At 46.6% G+C, this 21810-nt stretch overlaps 1 long non-coding RNA gene across 4 annotated transcripts; it reads right to left on the reverse strand.

Annotated features, from left to right (window-relative positions):
* Positions 1-1633: 1633 nt before the first annotated feature.
* LOC125543948 (uncharacterized) lies at positions 1634-19451 on the reverse strand. 4 transcript variants are annotated; one of them, XR_015618809.1, is made up of 6 exons: positions 18919-19451; positions 16629-16672; positions 16358-16501; positions 16224-16277; positions 15262-15312; positions 1634-14263 (listed from the first exon to the last, which is right to left on the reverse strand). It is a non-coding gene; the product is annotated as an uncharacterized LOC125543948 (long non-coding RNA). The 4 variants fall into 4 exon arrangements; XR_007299156.2 differs by lacking the exon at positions 16224-16277 and having other exon boundaries at positions 18919-19448; XR_007299155.2 differs by lacking the exon at positions 1634-14263 and having other exon boundaries at positions 14589-15312; positions 18919-19448.
* Between the last annotated feature and the right edge of the window lie 2359 nt (positions 19452-21810).

Raw genomic sequence — 21810 nt, forward strand, 5'->3', positions numbered from 1 at the left:
AAGAGTAGCCCGGATGGCCAGTATGTATCAGTTTGTCGATGACCCTCTATACAGAAGGAGGCCCAACGGTGTGAAATTGAGGTGTGTCTGCTGGGAAGAAGGAAAGGAACTGCTGGCTGAGATTCACAAAGGAATGTGCGGCTCCCACATTGGATCAAGGGCATTAGTTGGGAAAGCATTCCTGAAAGGATTCTATTGGCCCACGGCCCTCTAAGATGCGGTCTAGCTAGTCATGAAATGTGAAGCTTGCTAGTTCCATTCCAATAAAACCCACCTGCCTGCCCAAGCTCTTCAAACAATCCCGCTATCATGGCCATTTTCGGTCTGGGGGCTCGATATCCTCGGCCCCTTCCCCCAAGCAATCGGGGTTTTGAATTCTTGTTCGTTGCTATCGACAAGTTTACGAAGTGGCCAGAAGTGACTGCCATGAGAAAGGTGACTGCTTGATATGTCTCCAATGTATCTACTTTTCCAAACACTTTTGCCCTTGTTTTGGACTCTAACTTGCATGATTTGAATGGAACTAACCCGGACTGACGTTGTTTTTAGCAGAATTGCAATGGTGTTATTTTTATGCAGAAATAAAAGTTCTCGGAATGACCTGAAAATCAACGGATATTATTTTTGGAATATATAAAAAATACTGGAAGAAGAATCCACGTTAGGGGGCCACTACTAGGGAAAAGCTTATAAACAGACGCTTACTAGTAGCAAGGGTTTACACCCCTCGCTACTGCTACTTACTAGTAGCGCGGGTTTTTACCCCTCGCTACTACTAAGTTGATAGTAGTAGCGCGGGTTTTTAACCCTGACGACTACTAAGCGGTCTCTGCTGTGCCCCTCCGGAACATGCCATAGTAGTAGCGAGGGGTATAAACCCGCGCTACTACTAAGTTGATAGTAGTAGCGCGGGTTTATAACCCTCGCTTCTACTAAGTGGTCTCTACCGTGCCCACCCGGGACATGCCATAGTAGTAGCGAGGGGTATGAACCCGCGCTACTACTATCGACCCACCAAAATATATGTACACATAGCGTGCGGAGGCCCAAATACAAACCCACACTTTTCTGATTCCCCTTCTCCTCCCACTCGCCATTCCCTTCCTCACCCACCACCACTTCCGGCCTCGCCTCTCACCGCCACTCAAAAATCCGGCGACCTCCTCTCGCAGACCCGTCCCCTACTCCTCCATCCTCCTTCTTCTCCGCTGTTGGAAAGAGAGGGAAACCAGCAGAGCGTCGTACACATGGCGGCGGTCAGATCCGCCATGGACGCAGCCACTTGCACCTCCTCGGCGGGTAAGGGTACCACGACAAGAAGCAGTAGGTCACCGAGCTTCATCTAGGGTTTTGGGCATCGGCTCCAACTCTGGTGGCCACCGGTGAGTTCCTCCTGCTGCTGCTCTCTATCTCTCCCTTCCTCTTTCTAATAATTTTCTCTTCTTTTGTAGCAGCAGTAGACGAGATGTGCGGGCACAAGTTGGGTGCACCATCACCACGAACAAATTCATCCCTTCCAGGACCAATAGCAACCATGAATGTAGAGGACGATGACGCCGAGCAGAAGCAGCCGCCATGGCTGAAATTATTATTTTTTAATTCTGAATTGGTTAGTAGTAGCGCGGGACCCTGACCCGCGTTACAACTAAGTAGTAGTAGCGCGGGTGGCAACCGCGCTACTACTACTAGATGTAGTTGTAGCGCGGGTACCACCCGCGCTACTGCTAAAAGTTAGCTGTAGCGCCCTAGCAGTAGCGCAGGCCCCCGCGCTACTGCTAGCAATTACCCCGCGCTACTACTAGGGGTTTCCCTAGTAGTGGGCCCACACACTGTCCACGAGGGTGGGGGCGCACCTACCCCCTGGGCGCGCCCCCTGCCTCGTGGGCCCCCTGACGTTGCACCGACCTCAACTCCAACTCCATATATTTGTGTTCGGGGAGAAAAAAAATCAGAGAGAAGGATTCATCGCGTTTTATGATGCGGAGCCGCCGCCAAGCCCTAAACTCTCTCGGGAGGGCGGATATGGAGTCTGTTCGGGGCTCCGAAGAGGGGAATCCGTCGCCATCATTGTCGATGCAAACGACACCTATGGGGTCACTGGGATCCCTTCTACGGTTGGTGAGCCCGAGGTTGTGCAAAGGGCGGGTCTGACAGGGAGCACACGGATTGTTTACCCAGGTTCGGGTGGCGAAGATGCATAATACCCTAGTCCTGCTTTGGTGGATATATTTGAGTGTTCTTGTGTTCTTAAGCTAGCTACGGGGTGCAACTTGCCCGAAAGAGCCGAATCCCTCTCGTGGTCGCCTCGGGCCTCCTTTTATAGGAAAAAGGGGTTGCCATAGTGGCACACAGGAGGTGGAATGGTCTACAGTCGACAATCCTATCCTTTGGGACCGTTGGACAAACACATTTAATGCGCTGCCGACGTGCCCTCGTCGCTTTAAGCACGTCCCAGCTGTCGCCGCCTCGCCTGGCCTCGACACGCGTCCAAGCTGATGAGGCATCGCGGCGCCACGTTGGCTAGCTGCTAGGCTGGCGCGGTGGTGGAGCCTTCATGAAGGGTCGCATGCCACCACGCAGGTGCTTGCTGAGATGGTGTAGAGGCCGCCCTTCGCCACGGAGGTGCCTGCCCAGCTGGTTGAGCAAGGAGCTGCTTGGGGACGGCGGTGTCTTGGCTAGCGCGGGCCTGCCAGTGGCCCTGGTAATGCCCTCGGCAAGGGCCTTGCCGGGGGCCCGGAAGGGTGCTGCTGTGGCGTTGTAGTCGTCCCCGGCAAGGGTCTTGCCGAGGGTCTTGTGGATTCCCTCGGCTGGGATCCCGCCGAGGGTCGCCCTCTTCTGGTCCTGATCTGATCCCATATGTTTATGATCTTGACGAAGATTTCCATGCCACCACAGAGGCGCCTCCTGAGCCTTGGTTCCAACGTAGTTGGTTGGGTTGGAGCCCGTGGGCTCAAGGGTGGCTTGCTCCGCTGGCATCGGGCAAGTTGCCCCGGCAAGGCTCTTGTCGGGGCTGTGGAGGCTGTCCCGACAAGGTTCTTGCCGAGGGAGTCCACCTCACCCTCTTTCTCTCCTGCCATTCTGGTCTTGGTGTTGCCTTGGTTGTCTCGTACTTCGGCTTCTCTCTGGCTTCCGTCCTTTGCCATGCTAAGTGTGGCCGTGGCGCGCGGCTCCGACTGCCCGTGCACAAGTAAAGGGGTCAAAAGAAGTGCCCCTACTTTTGTACACCGACAGGAGGCCCCGGACCTGGGTCACACATAAGGGCGCCACATTGTTGGGCTAGGCCCAGAACGGTGCGCGGGCAGGTGGGGCGGATTTTAGCGCAGTAACTTCTTGTCCGCTGCGCTTCCCCATGACCTGTGTTGAACGTGCGACATGGAGGGTCGTGCGTGACGTGGGGGTCATGCGTGGGGCAGTTTTCACAGGCATGCTTCACATCGTGGTAAAGAGGCGGCCCGCGCCTTCCCCATAAAAAGAGGGAGGGGCAGACACGCGGCTTAATTACTTGGGCGAACTCAGGTCGTGGCCTTCAAGGCGTCAGTCCCCCACGATCACAGGGTGGGGAACGGTCGCCTCACCCGTCCCCTCAATTCTTCTTGCTCGCCACGTGTCCCCATGCAGGTGGCAGGCGGTGGAGGCAGGAAACCAAGCCGTCGCCGATTGGGGCAGCGGGTCGGTCCTGATTCCCTGCGCCTCCGGCGGCTGGATTGGTTGAGTGGGGCGGCCGAGCCTCGACCCCACCCCTTTATAAAGAGGGGGAGGGGGATGTCATCCCACACTCTCTTAGCACCCATCTTCTTCCACCTTCGCTCCTTTCTTCCACCCGTCATTGCGAGAGGGGGTGCTGGCCTTTCGACGGTGGCGGCGAGGGTCGCTGCTCGACAGCGCGTCCTCCTTCCCAAGAACTCGTGGCGGCGGAGCCGGCCACGAGAGGAAGGGGGAGGGGCGAGGCCGAGGTCACCATGGCACTCGAGGAGAGGGGGATGGGGTGGTGCAACGGCCTCGCCTCCGCCAGCGATGCCTCTCCCGATGGAGGGCCACGTCAGGGACCAGCCCCGCGAGTTCTTCATCAGGTTGCGCCGGCCACCTCGTCGCTGCCTCCATCTCCCTACTCCATTTGCTCGGGAGATGGAGCTCGATCCACCCCAGACCCTCAGGTTGCAAATGAGGGGCTGTGGGAATGGTGGCACGCGGGTTGACGTCGACTTCCCCGATCCTCACATCATGTACCTTTGTCGCGGATGGAAGACATTTACTCGCACCCACAGCCTGATGGCGGGGCTCGTCCTTTACTTCAAGTTAATGGAGGGCGGCCTGCTCTCCGTTAAGGTCTTTGGAGATCTTGGAAATCTCCTAAAGTGTTGCGTGGAGAGTTCCTCCGACGATGAAGATTCCTCTTCAAGCGGGAGCAATGAGGAGGGTAGCGACAACGATGACGAGAGCGCCGAGCAAGATCACGTCGACCTCGTCTCCTACTGACCACATCGCCCCGCCATACGTTATGTGGCCCGCCGAGGGCCTTCCTTGTCAAGCTCTCCATCGGGGCGCTCCCCGTCGTCTCCTTGGGCGGCTGGCGTAGGAGGGCCGGAGAAGGCGAAGAAGGCAGGTGGCGGCCGTTAAGTCGGAGTACGCGGGCACCGACGCCTTCGTCGCGTATTGCTGGCCCGCTGCCTCATCTTCCAGCTCCCCTCCCGGCACCAAGATGTTCTCTTGGTGCCTTCTGCTCCTCGCACCTCTCCTAGGCGCTCTTTTTACCCTCTTGCTATCTTGTTCCACCTTGTGAGGAGAGGGACAAGAAATGGATTGCGGGCATCTTATCTTTTTTTTAGTTTGTAAGCCTGCGGGCACTTGTTTATTTTAAGACTTGTAATCCCCTTGCTCATGTTTTTAATTCCGTATGAATTGTACCTGTATGGGATGTTTTTAATGAAAAAGGGTGCTTGCTGGGTTCTCTGTGCGTGAGCAAGGCCCGTGCCAAGGAACGAATCCTTGATATTTTTAAGATAAACATTGTTGCCCGGCAACAGGCCTTGCCGTCCCCTGACTTCAGTCGATCATTCTCACGCTTTCGGTGGAGGTAGGGGCGAAGTAGAGTTAGGACCTTCGTTTATTCCCTTGCCACCGCGTCTACGACCCGGTTCTGTCCCAGGGACTTGTGTACAAGAAGAATGGGGAGCACGGTGGTCTTGGAGCAAAACGAGGTTTCATTTGTCCTAGTCCCATACGGAAATGCACAATAGGGGATGAAGGACTTATCTAAATCTGCAGCCCCCGACAACTTTGGCTTGTCGTGGTCAGATCCTTGTGTCTTCAGACCCTGGCAGTCATGGCTTGCCGGGGCTGGAGCGCCGGTTTGTATTCTCTCTCCCAAGCGGGTCAGCAGAAGAGTCCACGTGCCCTGCGAACCAAAGAAGACAGAAAGACACACACTTGACCTCTAGGCTAGGGGTTAGTTGCCACTATGCACTACTGACCCTAACCAAGGGAGAGACTTAACCTAGCATGCATGCTAAAACTAAGGGCGTCAGCGCTTCATTTATTTATGCTCAGGGTATGTGCCTAGCTTTGTATAGAGGGTTACATGCCTTGCGGGCAAGGCTTGTAGAAAGGTGGGTTGTCGGGGGGCCCGACAACCGCGCCTTATGGGTAAAACTAGCGAAGATGTTCAATGTTCCAAGAGTTGCTCACTGGAATAGCATCTTCGGTCTCCAGGTGGACTGCGCCAGGCCTGGTGACTCGTATTACCCGATAAGGGCCTTCCCACTTCGGCGTCAACTTGTTGGAATTCTTGGCCGACTGAATGCGCCGAAGAACAAGGTCGCCTTCCTCAAAGCTTCGGGCATGAACCTTGCAGCTATGGTAGCGGCGGAAGGCTTGCTGGTAGCATGCTGCTCTCACAGCCACCCGAAGACGATCTTCCTCGAGGTGCGTTGCGTCATCTTGCCGCAATTGATCTTGCTCAAGCTTGTCGTAAGCGAGCACTCAAGGTGACCCGTATATGAGTTCCTTGGGGAGAACTGCTTCTAGGGCGAAGGGTGTCTGGACGGCGGCTCGATTTGGCGTCGCTCTGATCGACCAAAGAACCGCCAGAAACTCATCAATCTAGCGCTTCCCGCTCTGGTGCAGCCTGTCAAAAGTCTTTGTCCTTAGGCCTCGCAACACATCAGCATTTGCCCTCTCCGCCTGGCTGATGCTCCGTGGATGTGCCACGGAAGCGAAACAGACCCTGCTGCCGAGGTCTTGGATATATTGCATGAAGGTGTGGCTTGTGAACTACATGCCGTTGTCAGTGATGACTCTGTTTGGGACACCAAAACGGCACACAAGCCCCTTGAAGAACTTGACGGCTGACTATGTTGTCATCTTCCTTACTGCTTCCACCTCTGGCCACTTTGTTAACTTGTCGATCGCAACGTACAAGTACTCAAAGCCCCCGACAGCGCGGGGGAAAGGGCCCAGGATGTCGAGCACCCACACCGAGAATGGCCAGGAAATAGGAATTGTTTGAAGGGCTTGAGCTGGTTGATGAAGCTTCTTTGAATTGAACGGGCATGCTTCACAATTGGTTACTAGTGCCATTGCATCCTGGAGGGCAGTGGGCCAGAAGAAACCTTGCCGGAATACCTTGCCGGCAAGGGCCCTCGACCCTATGTGGGAGCCACATATGCCTCCATGTATCTCCGCCAACAGCTCCAGTCCTTCCTCCTGGGGAATGCACGTCAATTTCACACCGTTTAGTCTCTTGCGGTATAGGACGTTAGCGATGAACTGATACATGGCAGACCGACGAGCTACTTTCTATGCTTCTTCCTGCTCCTCAGGAAGCTCCCCTGTTTGGAGGAATCAGATGGTATGTTGCGCCCATGCCGGAGCCTAGGGCTGGACGGCAAGGACCAAAGGCATTTCTTCTGCCATGGGAGCGGCCGTCTCTACGGCCAGGGCTTGACGGCCCGCCGGAATCAGTCGCTTCTCGGCAAGCTAAGAATCCACGGCAACACCCTTGCCGGCGGCCCCTGGGGGCTCAGTGGGAAAGTACTTGTTGGGGCCTGATTTCCTCCGTTTGTTCTGCTTCGTTGATGGTTCAACGGATGGTTGAGTTAACCGAAGCAAAAGGTACCTGGTTCCACAGGTAGCTTGAATGCAGCGCGCTTTGACAGGTAGTCCGCGATGTTGTTCTCTGCTTGGGGAACGTGCTCCGTTTATATACCGTCAAAGCGTTTCTCCAGCTTCCTCACCTCATCTACATAGGCCTCCATCAATGGGATCTGATAATCTTTGTTAACTTGTCTGACGACAAGCTGTGAATCATCCCTGACTATGAGCTTCTTGACCCCGAGGTCCGCGTGATCCTGAGGCCGGCAAGAAACCCCTCGTACTCAGCGGTGTTGTTGGTGGACAACTCCCTGGGAAAGTGCATCTGGATCATATACTTGAGGTGCTCTCCGGTGGGTGCGACGAGCAGCACACCAGCACCGGCTGTGACTTGCTTCCTTGCCGGGGAGAGTGGTCTCTTGGATTTCCTCGTCAGGCGTTGAGGTGCATTCTGTAATGAACTTTGCTAAGACACTGCTCTAGATTGTCGAAGTACTTTCGAACTTCAACCCAAAGTTCGAAAGCTCCAAGGCCCAGTCCACAATCCTTCCGGTTGCGTCTGGGTTGTGCAGTATCCGTTATAACGGGAGGCGGGTGACGACGGTGATTTCGTGTGCTTGGAAGTACTGACGCAGCTTCCTCGAGGCCATAAGGTAGCTGAAGAGAAATTTCTGCACACCAGAGTACCTTGACCTAGCCCCCTGCAGGAGGGAGCTGACAAAGTAAACCGGGTGCTGCATCATGTTCTTCTTCTGCACCACCTCATTTGATTGCATGGGGCTTGTCCTGATGGCGTCATACTCCGCTGGGGGCCTTGCCTTGCCAGCATCGGGCCCTGCCGGGGGAACCTCTGGCTTGCCATCCGCCATTCCCCCGCCGTCACCACTGCCTCTTTACGGACCTCCCTCTGCACCACTAGCGCGCCAATGACCACTTGATTCGTCGCCGCCAGATACAGCAGCAACGACTCTTGCGGTTTAGGCGCAACCAGTATTGGTGTAGAGGAAAGGTATTTTTTCAGATCCTACAACGCTGCCTCGGCCTCTGGGTCCACTCCATTGGGCCCGCCTTCTTCAATATCTTGAAAAAGGGAAGGGCATGCTCAGCGGACTTGGAGATGAATCTTCTCATGGCGGCAACGCAGCCAGTGAGCCGACGCACATCCTTGATCCGCTTGGGTGCCTCAATCTCTCAATAGCCTTGATCTTGTCTGTGTTTGCCTCAATCCCACGTTGTGGCATAAAGAACCCGAGAAGTTTGCCGGACGAAACACCAAAGACACACTTCTCAGGGTTCAACTTGAGGTTGATCTTGCATAGGTTGGCAAACGTTTCTTCTAAGTCTTGTACAAGGGTTGCCTTGTCCTTGGTTTTGACCACTATGTCATACATATAAGCTTCCATATTTCTATGTAGCTGGGTCTCAAAACAAATTTGGACCACCCTTGCGAATGTCGAGCCAGCACTCTTCAACCCGAAAGGCATCCCTAAAAAGGAATACGTACCACATGGGGTGATGAATGATGTCTTCTCTTCGTCTTCCTTTGCCATGAAGATCTGGTGGTAGCCCGAGTAGGCGTCGAGGAATGATAATATATCGCACCCGGCCGTGGAGTCAACAATCTGGTCAATGCGCGACAATGGTAAGGGGTCCTTAGGAAAATCCTTATTGATATCTGTGTAATCGATACACAACCTCCACATCATGTTTGCCTTGCGCACCACCACCGAATTGGCCAACCATGTTGGATGGAGCACCCCTCTCACCAAGCCTACCGCTTCCAACTTCCTGATCTCCTCTGTGATGAATTCCTACCATTCCAAAGCTTGCTTCCTGACCTTCTGCCTCACGGGTCGCGCATGGGGATAGACAACAAGATGGTGCTCAATCACTTCCCTGGGAACGCCGGGGATGTCGGATGCTTGCCATGCAAACATGTCGAAATTCGCCCGCGGGAAAGTGACGAGTGTGCTTTCCTATTTGTTGTCAAGGGTGGAGCTTATGGTGAAAGCCTCTCCCGTGCCATCCCCCTTGACAGACACCCTGTTGGTCTCTGGTGGTGCAGCTCTGGTTTTCTTGCTCTTGCCGGTAGAACTCTCTAGCACGTCCTCGATGGTAGCATAACACTCCGAAGAGGTGCGCTTGCCGGAGTGGGTGCGAGAGGTCTTGCCGGTCTTCTTCTTCCCTCCTGGTGCTTCAGCGGCAGGAGCAAGTGCCTTGGCGGCAGCTACAGCAACTGCTTCTTGGTAGAGTTGGTCAGCGCAGATCAGCGCGTCCTTCTTGTCGGAGGGAACGGTGGTGGTCATCGTCCCAGGCATCTTGTGCGTGTTGTAGGCATAGTGCGATGCCGCCATGAACTTGGCTAGCGCCGGGCAGCCGAGGATCCCCTTGTAGGGCAAGGGGATCTCGGCTACATCAAAGACGATCCTCTCTGTCCTATAGTTCAGCTCGCCTCCAAATCTCACAGGCAACGTGACCTTCCCCTTTGGCTGGCTCCTTCCTAGGTTGACCCCTTGAAATGTGCCCATTTCCTCGAGATCTCCGTCGGGAATTTGTAGCCTTTTGATCACAACGGGCGAGATCAAGTTCAGACCGGCCCCACCCTCAACTAGAATCTTGTTCACCTTGAGGTTGTGTATCGTTGGTGAGACCAATTGTTGCAAACACCTGACCGCAGTTGTGCGGTAAGGGTGGTCCTAGGCGTCAAAGATGAGAGGAGTGCTGGACCACTTCAGTGGCTTCCGAGCGTCGAGTGAGGGCTCCGCTGCTGTGATCTCACGCGCCCACTTTTTGAGCTGGTGCTACCTTTTGAGCACTGCGTTGGTTTTCCCTTGAAGCGGAAAGGGTGGTGCAGTAAAGCAATGTAAGTATTTCCCTCAGTTCTTGAGAACCAAGGTATCAATCCAGTAGGAGACCACGCGCGAGTCACCTTGTACCTACACAAACAAATAAGAACCTCCCAACCAACGTGATAAAGGGGTTGTCAATCCCTTCACGGCCACTTGCAAGAGTGAGATCTGATAGAGATGTGTTGGGGAACGTAATAATTTCAAATAATTTCCTACGCACACGCAAGATCATGATGATGCATAGCAACGAGAGGGGGAGAGTGTGATCTACGTACCCTTGTAGATCGACAACGGAAGCGTTAACTTGGTTGATGTAGTCGTACGTCTTCACGGCCGACCGATCAAGCACCGAAACTACGGCACCTCCGAGTTCTAGCACATGTTCAGCTCGATGACGATCCCCGGACTCTGATCCAGCAAAGTGTCGGGGAAGAGTTCCGTCAGCACGACGGCGTGGTGACGATCTTGATGTACTACCGTTGCAGGGCTTCGCCTAAGCACCGCTACAATATTATCGAGAACTATGGTGGAAGGGGGCACCGCACACGGATGAGAATATGATCACGTGGATCAACTTGTGTCTCTAGGGGGTGCCCCTGCCTCCGTATATAGAGGCTCAAGGGAGGAGGGCCGGCCAGCCAGGAGAGGCGCGCCAGGAGGAGTCCGACTCCTTCTGGGAGTTGGACTCCCCCCCTTTCCTAATTGGAATAGGATTCACGGAGGGGGAAAAGAGGAGAGAGAGGAGGAAGGGGGGCCGGCCCCCTCTCCTTGTCCTATTCGGACCAAGGGGGGGAGGGGCGTGCGGCCCATCTATGGCCACCTCTCCTCTCTTCCACTAAGGCCCACCAAGGCCCATATACCTCCCGGGGGGTTCCGGTAACCTCCCGGTACTCCGGTAAAATCCCGATTTCACCCGGAACACTTCCGATATCCAAACATAGGCTTCCAATATATCAATCTTTATGTCTCGACCATTTCGAGACTCCTCGTCATGTCCGTGATCACATCCGGGACTCCGAACAACCTTCGGTACATCAAAATGCATAAACTCACAATATAACTGTCATCGTAACCTTAAGCGTGCGGACCCTATGGGTTCGAGAACAATGTAGACATGACCGAGACACGTCTCCGGTCAATAACCAATAGCGGAACCTGGATGCTCATATTGGCTCCTACATATTCTACGAAGATCTTTTATCGGTCAGACCGCATAACAACATACGTTGTTCCCTTTGTCATCGGTATGTTACTTGCCCGATATTCGATCGTCGGTATCCTATACCTAGTTCAATCTCATTACCGGCAAGTCTCTTTACTCGTTCTGTAATACATCATCCCACAACTAACTCAGTAGTTGCAATGCTTGCAAAGCTTAAGTGATGTGCATTACCGAGAGGGCCTAGAGATACCTCTCCGACAATCGGAGTGACAAATCCTAATCTCGAAATACGCCAACCCAACATGTACCTTTGGAGACACCTATAGAGCTCCTTTATAATCACCCAGTTACGTTATGACGTTTGGTAGCACACAAAGTGTTCCTCTGGCAAATGGGAGTTGCATAATCTCATAGTAATAGGAACATGTATTAGTCATGAAGAAAGCAATAGCAACATACTAAACGATTGGGTGCTAAGCTAATGGAATGGGTCATCTCAATCAGATCATTCAACTAATGATGTGATCCCGTTAATCAAATAACAACTCTTTGTCCATGGTTAGGAAACATAACCATCTTTGATTAACGAGCTAGTCAAGTAGAGGCATACTAGTGACACTCTGTTTGTCTATGTATTCACACATGTATTATGTTTTCGGTTAATACAATTCTAGCATGAATAATAAACTTTTATCATGATATAAGGAAATAAATAATAACTTTATTATTGCCTCTAGGGCATATTTCCTTCAAGATGATAATAATAAGATAAGTATTTTTGGTATTTTTATGATATAGAATGAAAGTAAAGATTGCAAAATAAAATAGATTGGAAACATGTATGATGGAAAATAGACCCGGGGGCCATATGTTTCACTAGTGGCTTCTCTCAAGATAGCATAAGTATTACGGTGGGCAAACAAATTAATGTCGAGCAATTGATAGAAAAGCGAATAATTATGAGAATATCTAGGCATGATCATGTATATAGGCTCAGTAGACAAAGGCATATCATTAGGATCAGTAGGAGCACTCTTATTAGCAAACAATTTCATAAGTTCATCCATCTTTGCACTCAAAACATTAATCTCTTCAATTGCATGCACTTTTTTACTAGTAGATCTTTCAATGTGCCATTTAGAATAATTAACCATAATATTATTTAGGAGTTTGGTAGCTTCTCCTAAAGTGATTTCCATAAAAGTGCCTCCCGCGGCCGAATCTAAAAAACTTCTAGAAGCAAAGTTCCATCCGGCATAATTTTTTTGTACAATCATCCATAAATTCAAACCATGTGTAGGGCAATTACGTATCATTAATTTCATCCTCTCCCAGGATTGTGCAATATGTTCATGATCAAGTTGCTTAAAATTCATAATATCGTTTCTAAGAGAGACGATCTTAGCGGGAGGAAAATATTTAAACATAAAAGTATCTTTGCACTTATTCCATGAATCAATACTATTTTTAGGCAAAGACGAAAACCAAGCTTTAGCACGACCTCTAAGGGAAAATGAAAATAGCTCAAGTTTAACAATATCATTGTCCACATCTTTGTTCTTTTGCATATCACACAAATCAACAAAGATGTTTAGATGGGTAGCGGCATCTTTACTAGGAAGTCCAGAAAACGGATCTTTCATGACAAGATTCAGCAAAGCAGTATTAATTTCACAAGATTCAACATCGGTAAGAGGAGCAATCGGAGTGCTAATAAAATCATTATTGTTGGTATTAGCAAAGTCACACAATTTAGTATTATCTTGAGCCATCGTGACAAGCAAGCAACCCAACACACAAACAAACAAGACACAGGCAAAAGAGACAAACGAAAAAAGAGGCGTACGGAAAAGAGAGGACGAATAAAATGGCAAGGTGAAGTAGGGGAGAGGAAAACGAGAGGCAAATGGAAAATAATGTAATACGAAGGATAAGAGTTGTGATGGGTACTTGGTATGTCTTGACTTGGCGTAGATCTCCCCGGCAACGGCGCCTGAAATCCTTCTTGCTAGCTCTTGAGCACTGCGTTGGTTTTCCCTTAAAGAGGAAAGAGTGGTGCAGTAAAGTAGCGTACGTATTTCCCTCAGTAAGAGACCATGCGCAAGGCATCTCGTACCTACACAAACAAATAAGAACCTCGCAACCAACGCGATCAAGGGGTTGTCAATCCCTTCACGACCACTTGCAAAAGTGAGATCTGATAGAGATGATAATAATAAGATAAGTATTTTTGGTATTTTTATGATATAGATTGAAAGTAAAGATTGCAAAATAAAATAGATTGGAAACTTTTATGATGGAAAATAGACCCCGAGGCCATAGGTTTCACTAGTGGCTTCTCTCAAGATAGCATAAGTATTATGGTGGGTGAACAAATTACTGTCGAGCAATTGATAGAAAAGCGAATAATTATGAGAATATCTAGGAATGATCATATATATAGGCATCACGTCCGCGACAAGTAGACCGAAACGATTCTACATCTACTACTATTCCACACATCGACCGCTATACAGCATGCATCTATAGTATCTATTATATACTTAAAACAGAAGTAAAACAAACCATTACATGAATCCATATAGATTAAATTATTTTGATCGTTTATTTTATCTTTTAACAGCTGAGATTAAAAGATGGAAACGTTACGTAAAAATATGTGTACATGTACAAGTAGTAAAACATGCCATGTGCAAACAACGCACGTAGGTTCCATCCGAACGTCAACTAGCCCACAGAAACAGAAAAAAAATCTTTCAATCAATGGGTCAAGGAATCAAAAATAATAGGAAACCTAAACAAATAAAGACAATGATTGGACCTAACGAGACCTCACATGAGAAACTTCCAAAACAAGAACCATGAAACGAAAAAAGACCGATCTGCTTTCCACACGGTCACAGCCACCTCAACCCACACACCTCCACCCATATATAAATGAGTACAGCTGGCCGCAGAAGCACACACCCAAAGAATTAGAAGTCAGCAAAGACATCACACGTGACTAGGCAACTCGACGTCGACACGAAAAGACACCTCAGCCACCTCTAGCCGCTTCACTTGAAATTCGATAAAGTCACGCCAAAGCACGCTCAACGCATGACGAAGCCATGCCCAGCTACTCTAATCGACATGGAAGAAGGGACGCCAAAGCACTTTTGGCCTGAATCATCAGATAATTTAGTAATTGTTATTAACAGTCTTATTTTCTCTAGATATAATCTTTATAAATATTGTATCAATTGACAAATTGTTCCCTATTAATATTCAACGCAAAACACTATGGCATGCAACAAGTTGAGCGACTTAAATACAAGGGGACATAACTGGAACATTCAAGTAAAACAAATGTGAATATGGGATTGAGTCAATCCTACCACCGATGAGCTTATTAGCCTAGATATGATACACGTGCAAAGTAACATCACAAATCGACCAAATAATCGGTGCGGAGATCCTAGACAAAGATGACGATCTGGACGGATATGAAACTGTGGAAAATTTCATGATGCACGGGCCTTGCGGAGTGTCAAATACAAAATCACCATGCATGATTGACAACAGATGCACTAAGCACTTCCCAAAAGGATACAATGTCGATACCACAAACGATGAGGATGGCTTTCCAGTATATAGAAGGCGAGATAATGGAAGGAAGATCAAAAAGGGAGGAGTAATGTTCAACGACAGATTTGTCGTACCCTACAATCAAAACCTTTTGGCCAATTCCAAGCTCACATAAATGTTGAGTGGTGCCACAGGCCAAGGTTAATCAAGTACCTACCTATTTAAGAACATCCATAAAGATGATGACCAGGTAACAACCTTGCTAAAGGGAAGAGATGCAGCAAATGACTATGATGACATCAAGAAATACCTAGAGATGAGATACATATCAACAACTGAAGCATGCTGGCAGACATTCCTGTTTGATATACACCATCATGATCCACCAGTCGTGAGACTACCATTCCACATTAAAAATGAGCAAGAACTTATTTTTCCGGACTCGATTGACATAGAGAAGATAGTAAGAAGGCCAGGATCCACGAGTACTAAGTTCACTGAGTGGATGGAGGCAAACAAAATACATGAGGTGGGAAAACAATTGACCTATGCCGAATTACCATCAAAATTAGTATGGAAAAGCGAAACCAAAACCTGAGGAGCGGAAAAGGGGCTTCGCTATTGGAAGAATCTACTATGGACACCCTGCAAGTGGAGATAGAGAAACTAATGAGGCAAGCAAGAAAAACACTAAAGGACTATCCAGACATTGAACTACGAAATGCTACAGAACTTGAACAACTTGGGAACAGAATGATAATCGAAGAACTTAGCTACGACATGGAGGCACTAAAGAATGAGCACAAAACCATAATAAGCAATGTCAACCACGGCTAGAAAATGACCTTTGATGCAATAATAGAATCAGCTGAGAAAGGACTTGGAAAACATATATTTGTAGAAGGCTATGGTGGCACATGCAAAACTTACCTATGGAAAGCAATTACAACGAAGCTACTATCAGAAGGAAAGAAAGTGATTTCGGTAGTATCATCTAGCATTGAAGCTTTGCTCCTATAAGGTGGAAGAACAGCGCACTCAAGATTACACATTCCAATAAATACCACGAAAGAATCAACATGTGAAATAAAACAAGGATCACATTTGGCTGAACTGGTAAAGAAAACCTCGGTGATATTATTGGACGAGGCTCCTATGACAAACACTGCTTCGATGCACTAGAAAAAAGCCTTAGGGATATTCTAAGGTTCACAAACCAAAATATTGACGAAAGGCCATTTGGTGACATGACAGTTGTGCTAGAAGGCGACTTCAGACAAATACTTCAAGTGATAACAAAGGGAAAGAGAGAGCAGATAGTAAATGCCTCGGTCAAAGGTCATACCTATGGAAGTACTTTTAAATATTTTTCTAACTGAAAACATGTGACTAAAGTTTGTCAGAAGATCCAATACAAAAGCAAAATGTGGCCGAATTTGCAGAATGGATCAAATTGCGATAAAAATGATGAAGGAGATGATTGGGTAAGAGTACGTAAAGACCTACTTCTACTTAAAGGAGAAGACCCCAAAGAAGAGATAGTAAAAATCACGTACCCAAACTTGCAGCAAAACTATCGTAATAGTGAATTTGTCGAAGAAAGAGCAATACTGTGTCCAAGGAATGAAATAGTTGAGAGAAGATAAATTACTACATAATGAGCCAAATACAATGTGAAGAGATGACATACCTATACTTGGACACTGTATGCAAGGCAACAATGAATTACAACACAATGGAGAATATGTGTCCAGCAGAGTTCCTCAACAACATGATCTTCCCGGGAATTCCAATCCACGATCTAAAACTGAAGGTAGGTTTGCAGGTGATGCTCCTACGGAACATCAATCAAGCAGCAAGTTTATGCAATGGCACAAGAATGACTATCACACAGCTGGGCAAAAGGTACATTGAGGCACAAATAATCACAGGAACACACGTCAGTGACAAGGTATACATACCTGAAATTATTATGTCACCAAGCGACTTGAAGTGGCCCTTCGTGCTGAAAAGAAGGCAATATCCTCTATCAGTTTATTTTGCAATGACCATAAATAAAAGCCAATGTCAATCCCTAAAGAAGGTGGGCCTATATTTGCCTAAGCAAGTCTTCTGCCATGGGCAACTATATGTGGCATTAACAAGAGTCACATACACAGAAGGATTAAAGGTGTTGATTGACGACACAGAGTGCCCAAGCGAAGATAGCGCAAAGAATATATATAGTATACAAAGAGATGTTCTAATTTTAGAAGATCTCTTCGTAAATCATGACCTTAGTAAGAACATGACAATGCATATTATTATTGCCATACACTGCTTTCATGCATATAGATGTTAACAAGTATGTACATGTAGCTTCCTTTCTGTATGACGACAATCAATCGGTACGTATTAATTTAAAAATATATACTCCATTGATTCTTATTATAGCGGATGAGCTTTAAAGATGAAAAGGTTACGTAAGACATAGAGCGCGTACACAGTAGATCATTGACACATCTACAAGGAGTTCTCTTTTTTTCTGAGAGAGGATGTACAGGGAAGTCCAACATGCATACATACACATTTTAGTTAGAAAAGCACACGAACTTCAACTCAAAAAGAAAAGGCACACCAACTTCTGTGAGATAACACACATATAGGGGAGTCCAAACACGCATACAAAGACATTAGTTAGAAAAGGAAACCAACTAGAAAGAGCAAACTACGAGTGGTCTGTTATCGGGAATAAAAAGCACATACATGGCAGAAAAAATGCAAGAAGGTCTATACCAAATAAAAAACGCCTTATCGGATAATAATGAAAATATATATGAGTCTTCCCCGGACATGTATGCCGTACATGGAAGAGATGTGTCCCTGTCTATCTAGGATTCTAATTGAATGCAAATCTTATTTTTGCAAAAAAAATCAACACTAATTTGCAACTCCCACATGCACGCATGCAAACAGGAAAGCTAGCATACGTGTATGCATGCTTATCTCCATACTTGCATGAAAAATAAGAAAATAGACACCTATAATACTATAGCTAACACATCAAAATATCCCATACACTTATCAACCTACCACGCATTGAATACAGAAGCGATGAGCGTCCAACTAATTGAAATATCAAATCCATAGATTCGTACAGAATCTGCATTAGATGAGTTAAGAAAACATTGTATCTGGTGAACACCCAAAAAAATTGGTTTTAAAATTAATTTTTTAATAAAAAATGTTTGGAAAAGAATCAAAGATATTCTATATGAAGTCCATAAAAAAGAATCCAGTAAATTAAAATAAGAGGATAATTTAGCAATTTTCAATGAGTAGTTACATTTTCTTAGATGCACATGTTACATAGTAATTAATAACCAAAGAATTAGCATGATTGCAACTGTATTGTCGTAATCAAGGAATGCAATTAAAACATGTTTAGGCGAAGGAACCGAGATGATAAGGCAAGACTGAACAATGTTTAGACTTGATCTCATGGCGGCAATTTCTCAAAACAATATAAAAACATAGCCAGACACTGAGAGATGAGATGTGGAAGAGGTAAATCATGACCTTAGTAAGAAGATGACAATGCATATTATTTTTTCCATACACTGCTTTCATGCATACAGATGTTAACAAGTGTGTACATGCAGCTTCCTTTCTGCATGGGCAGAAGTTTCTTTGAATAATAACCACTCTAATAAACATGATTCTCAGAAACCATATTAGCCGACAAGATTCCATAAGCAAGATAAGAAACTATATGTGTAGCTAATTCAGACGTCTTACATTTGTGTGTGCACCATATAACATTGTGTATGTTCACCATATTGCAGTGCCTCTACATGGTAATTAAGACGCAAGAAGCCAACAACAAAACTAGCCGCACCTAAATCGATGAACTTGAAAACTTAACTTGCAGCTAGGCGCATGCATGTCTCACATTAAGTTGATGCTTCTGTTACCTAGCTCGGTAAAAGTGCATCTAAACTTCCTTTGTTTTAGTGTCAATCAATAATTAAATGCAAGGGTCTCTTGCTAGGTTCAGTTAGACTTAATTCCAGCAGATCCATACATTTGCTTTACTGTGTTCTCTACTTCAGAATTCAGAGAACAAGTATAAGTGCACTTCTCCGCTCAGAAATTTTTGGTATAATTTCTAATTTCACACGAAAAGTTGTTTAGTAATGGAAAGATAAAATCTTATTCTGATTTCTAGATCATTCAACTTAAAAAAACTTATATGGTTCAAATAACACTTACATTTGGTAGAAGTCTGGATAGCAGGAGGGCAACAACTAACATCGACTCGCAGAAGATACTCACGTCTTGCAGATATTTCTTCCTCCGCGAACTCCCTCAATGCCTTCGCAGCCCCAACATCCAGAAACTCCAGCTACGACAACTTTGAGTAGGACAGCCCACGTTCTCACTATACATCTCCGTGACCGCGTTGCCAGAGTCGACGAGTTCGCCGAGATCCACACGCTCACCCAGCCACATGTGCCACCACCAAGGAAGAAAAATCACGAGAAAAGAAGCGACATGTGGATCTGGGATAGCATGAGGATTAGTTTCCTGATGGGGCACAGCGACGTCGTCCTTCGCCGGCGGCAAATCGGAAGAAATGGCGGATGTGTATGAGGTGCCTGGTGGGGATCGTATGGTAGGACAGGAGAGTTCTTTTTTTACTAAGAGGGAAAGGAGAGAGAGTTCTATGTAGATATCATTTTAATGCTTAGAGTTCTGTGTAAATGACTGGGACTGGGACTACCGGCTGTTTTACTTAGAAAAAATTTTTACGGAGTGGTAATCATCTTCACTCTAATGGGCTTGCAGAAAAGTACATTAGGCATGACACATAATACATCTTTTCTTTTTGCGGGAACACATCATACATTGGCTATGCAAGATTGGGTACAAATATATATATATATATATATATATATATATATATATATATTTACTTCTCGGTATATACAGATGCAAACATTAAAAACCATGAATATGCTGGTGAAAAATGCTCTTAAAAAGATGGAACTTATACTTCCCCCAGAAAATAGATGAAACTTATCCATTGTTATTCAAAGGATCAGATATGATATAAATCTTTATATTTTTCACCTGTAGATAATCAGCAAGATTAGTAAGAATCAACAAACATTTTTGAATGATAGGAAAATATATATAAATTACATGCCAAAATTCATGTTGGAAAATAAACAACTTTTAGCATTTCTCGATGTACTATAAACAATTCAAAATGAATGTCATTTAATGTGATAAAAAATAAGAACAAAATGTCAGGCCAAACTAAAATAGGAGTAGATAGAGAAATTGGAAACTACATATGAATAGTGAGGCTCTAAAAAATATTATAAAATTATGTACACTACATGTTCAAATTCATAAATTCAAACAGAAAACATCAACTGCCCCAAATATAAAACATAACAAAAACTAGTCTAGCCGCATAAATGCGCGGGTGCGCCTGCTAGTTAAGTTCATAAGAACAGAGTAACGCCTTAAGCAAGATGACATGATGTAGAGGGATAAACTCATGCAATATGATATAAACCCCATCTTTTTATTCTCGATGGCAACAATACAATACATGTCGTTTCCCTTTCTGTCACTGGGATCGAGCACCGCAAGATTGAACCCAAAACTAAGCACTTCTCCCATTGTAAGGAAGATCAATCTAGTAGGCCAAACCAAACTGATAATTCGAAGAGACTTGCAAAGATAAACCAATCATACATAAAAGAATTCAGAGAAGATTCAAATATTGTTCATAGATTGACTTGATCATAAACCCACAATTCATCGGATCTCGACAAACACACCGCAAAAGAAGGTTACATCGAATAGATCTCCAAGAGAATCAAGGAGAACTTTGTATTGAGATCCAAAGAGAGAGAAGAAGCCATCTAGATACTAGCTATAGACCCAAAGGTCTGAGGTAAACTACTCACACATCATCAGAGGGGCCATGGAGTTGATGTAGAGGCCCTCCATGATCAATGACCCCTCCAGCGGAGCTCCGGAAAAGGCCCCAAGATGGGATATCTTGGGTACAGAAGGTTGTAGCGGTGGAAATAGGGTTTCGTGATGCTCTTGGATGTTTGCGGGGTACGTGGATATATATAGGAGCAAGAAGTAGGTCGGTGGAGCAACGAGGGGCCCACGAGGGTGGAGGGCGCGCCCAGGGGGTGGGCATGCCCCCCTACCTCGTGGCCGCCTCATTGAATGCTTGACGTCCAGTCCAAGTCTCCTGGATCATGTTTGTTCCAAAAATAACGCTCCTGAAGGTTTCATTCCGTTTGGACTTCGTTTGATATTCCTTTTCTACGAAACACTGAAATAGATAAAAAAGCAATTTGGGTTGTGTAGCGACCTGACCCGAATGGATCACGGCTACTGTGCTACGGTGTCATCCCTGGATCAGTAATGCTGACACCACACAGTACATCGAGGTTTTATAGCAGAGTTGCAATCACACACTTATTACATCGATGGCTCAAAAAGAACTTATTACAATAAATATGGCTGAAGGCCATCTAATATCAATAACAGCGGAAGACTCGGAAGATAAATGGGTCCATCAACTCCAGCGGCATCACTGAGTATAGGGCCACGACCTAAAAGCTCTTTACTCATCGTCTGAAAAGTCTGCAACATGAGAAGTTGCAGCCCGAAAACGGGTCAGCACATGGAATATGCTGGCAAAGTAACACATAGAGAGTAATGGAATGAAACAGCTATACTATATGCATATATGGCTGGTGGAAAGCTCTATGGTTACAGTTTTGCGTAAAGCCAGTTTTTCCCTACTGCAAACGAATAAGTTTATTTAACTATCATGGTGGTTGTGAAACATTGAGAATGGTTGACAGCATTCTCAATCCCAATTAAAAATAATTAAAACCCAACAATATTAATTAGAAGTAACATGTTGAGATTCACATGATATTCAAGTACTAGATACTCAAGTTGTCCATAATCGGGGACACGACTAATCATGATTAGTTTGTACACTCTGCAGAGGTTTGGGCACTTTTCCCCACAAGACTCGATCGCCTCCGTTTGGTTTCTCGCACTACAGGGTGTTTGAGAAGACGGATGACCGAGACATAGTCTTTCAGAAGCACTAGC

The sequence above is a fragment of the Triticum urartu genome, chromosome 3A, assembly GCF_056163025.1.
Source record: "Triticum urartu cultivar PI428250 chromosome 3A, HENAU_Tu73, whole genome shotgun sequence".
NCBI lineage: Eukaryota > Viridiplantae > Streptophyta > Magnoliopsida > Poales > Poaceae > Triticum > Triticum urartu.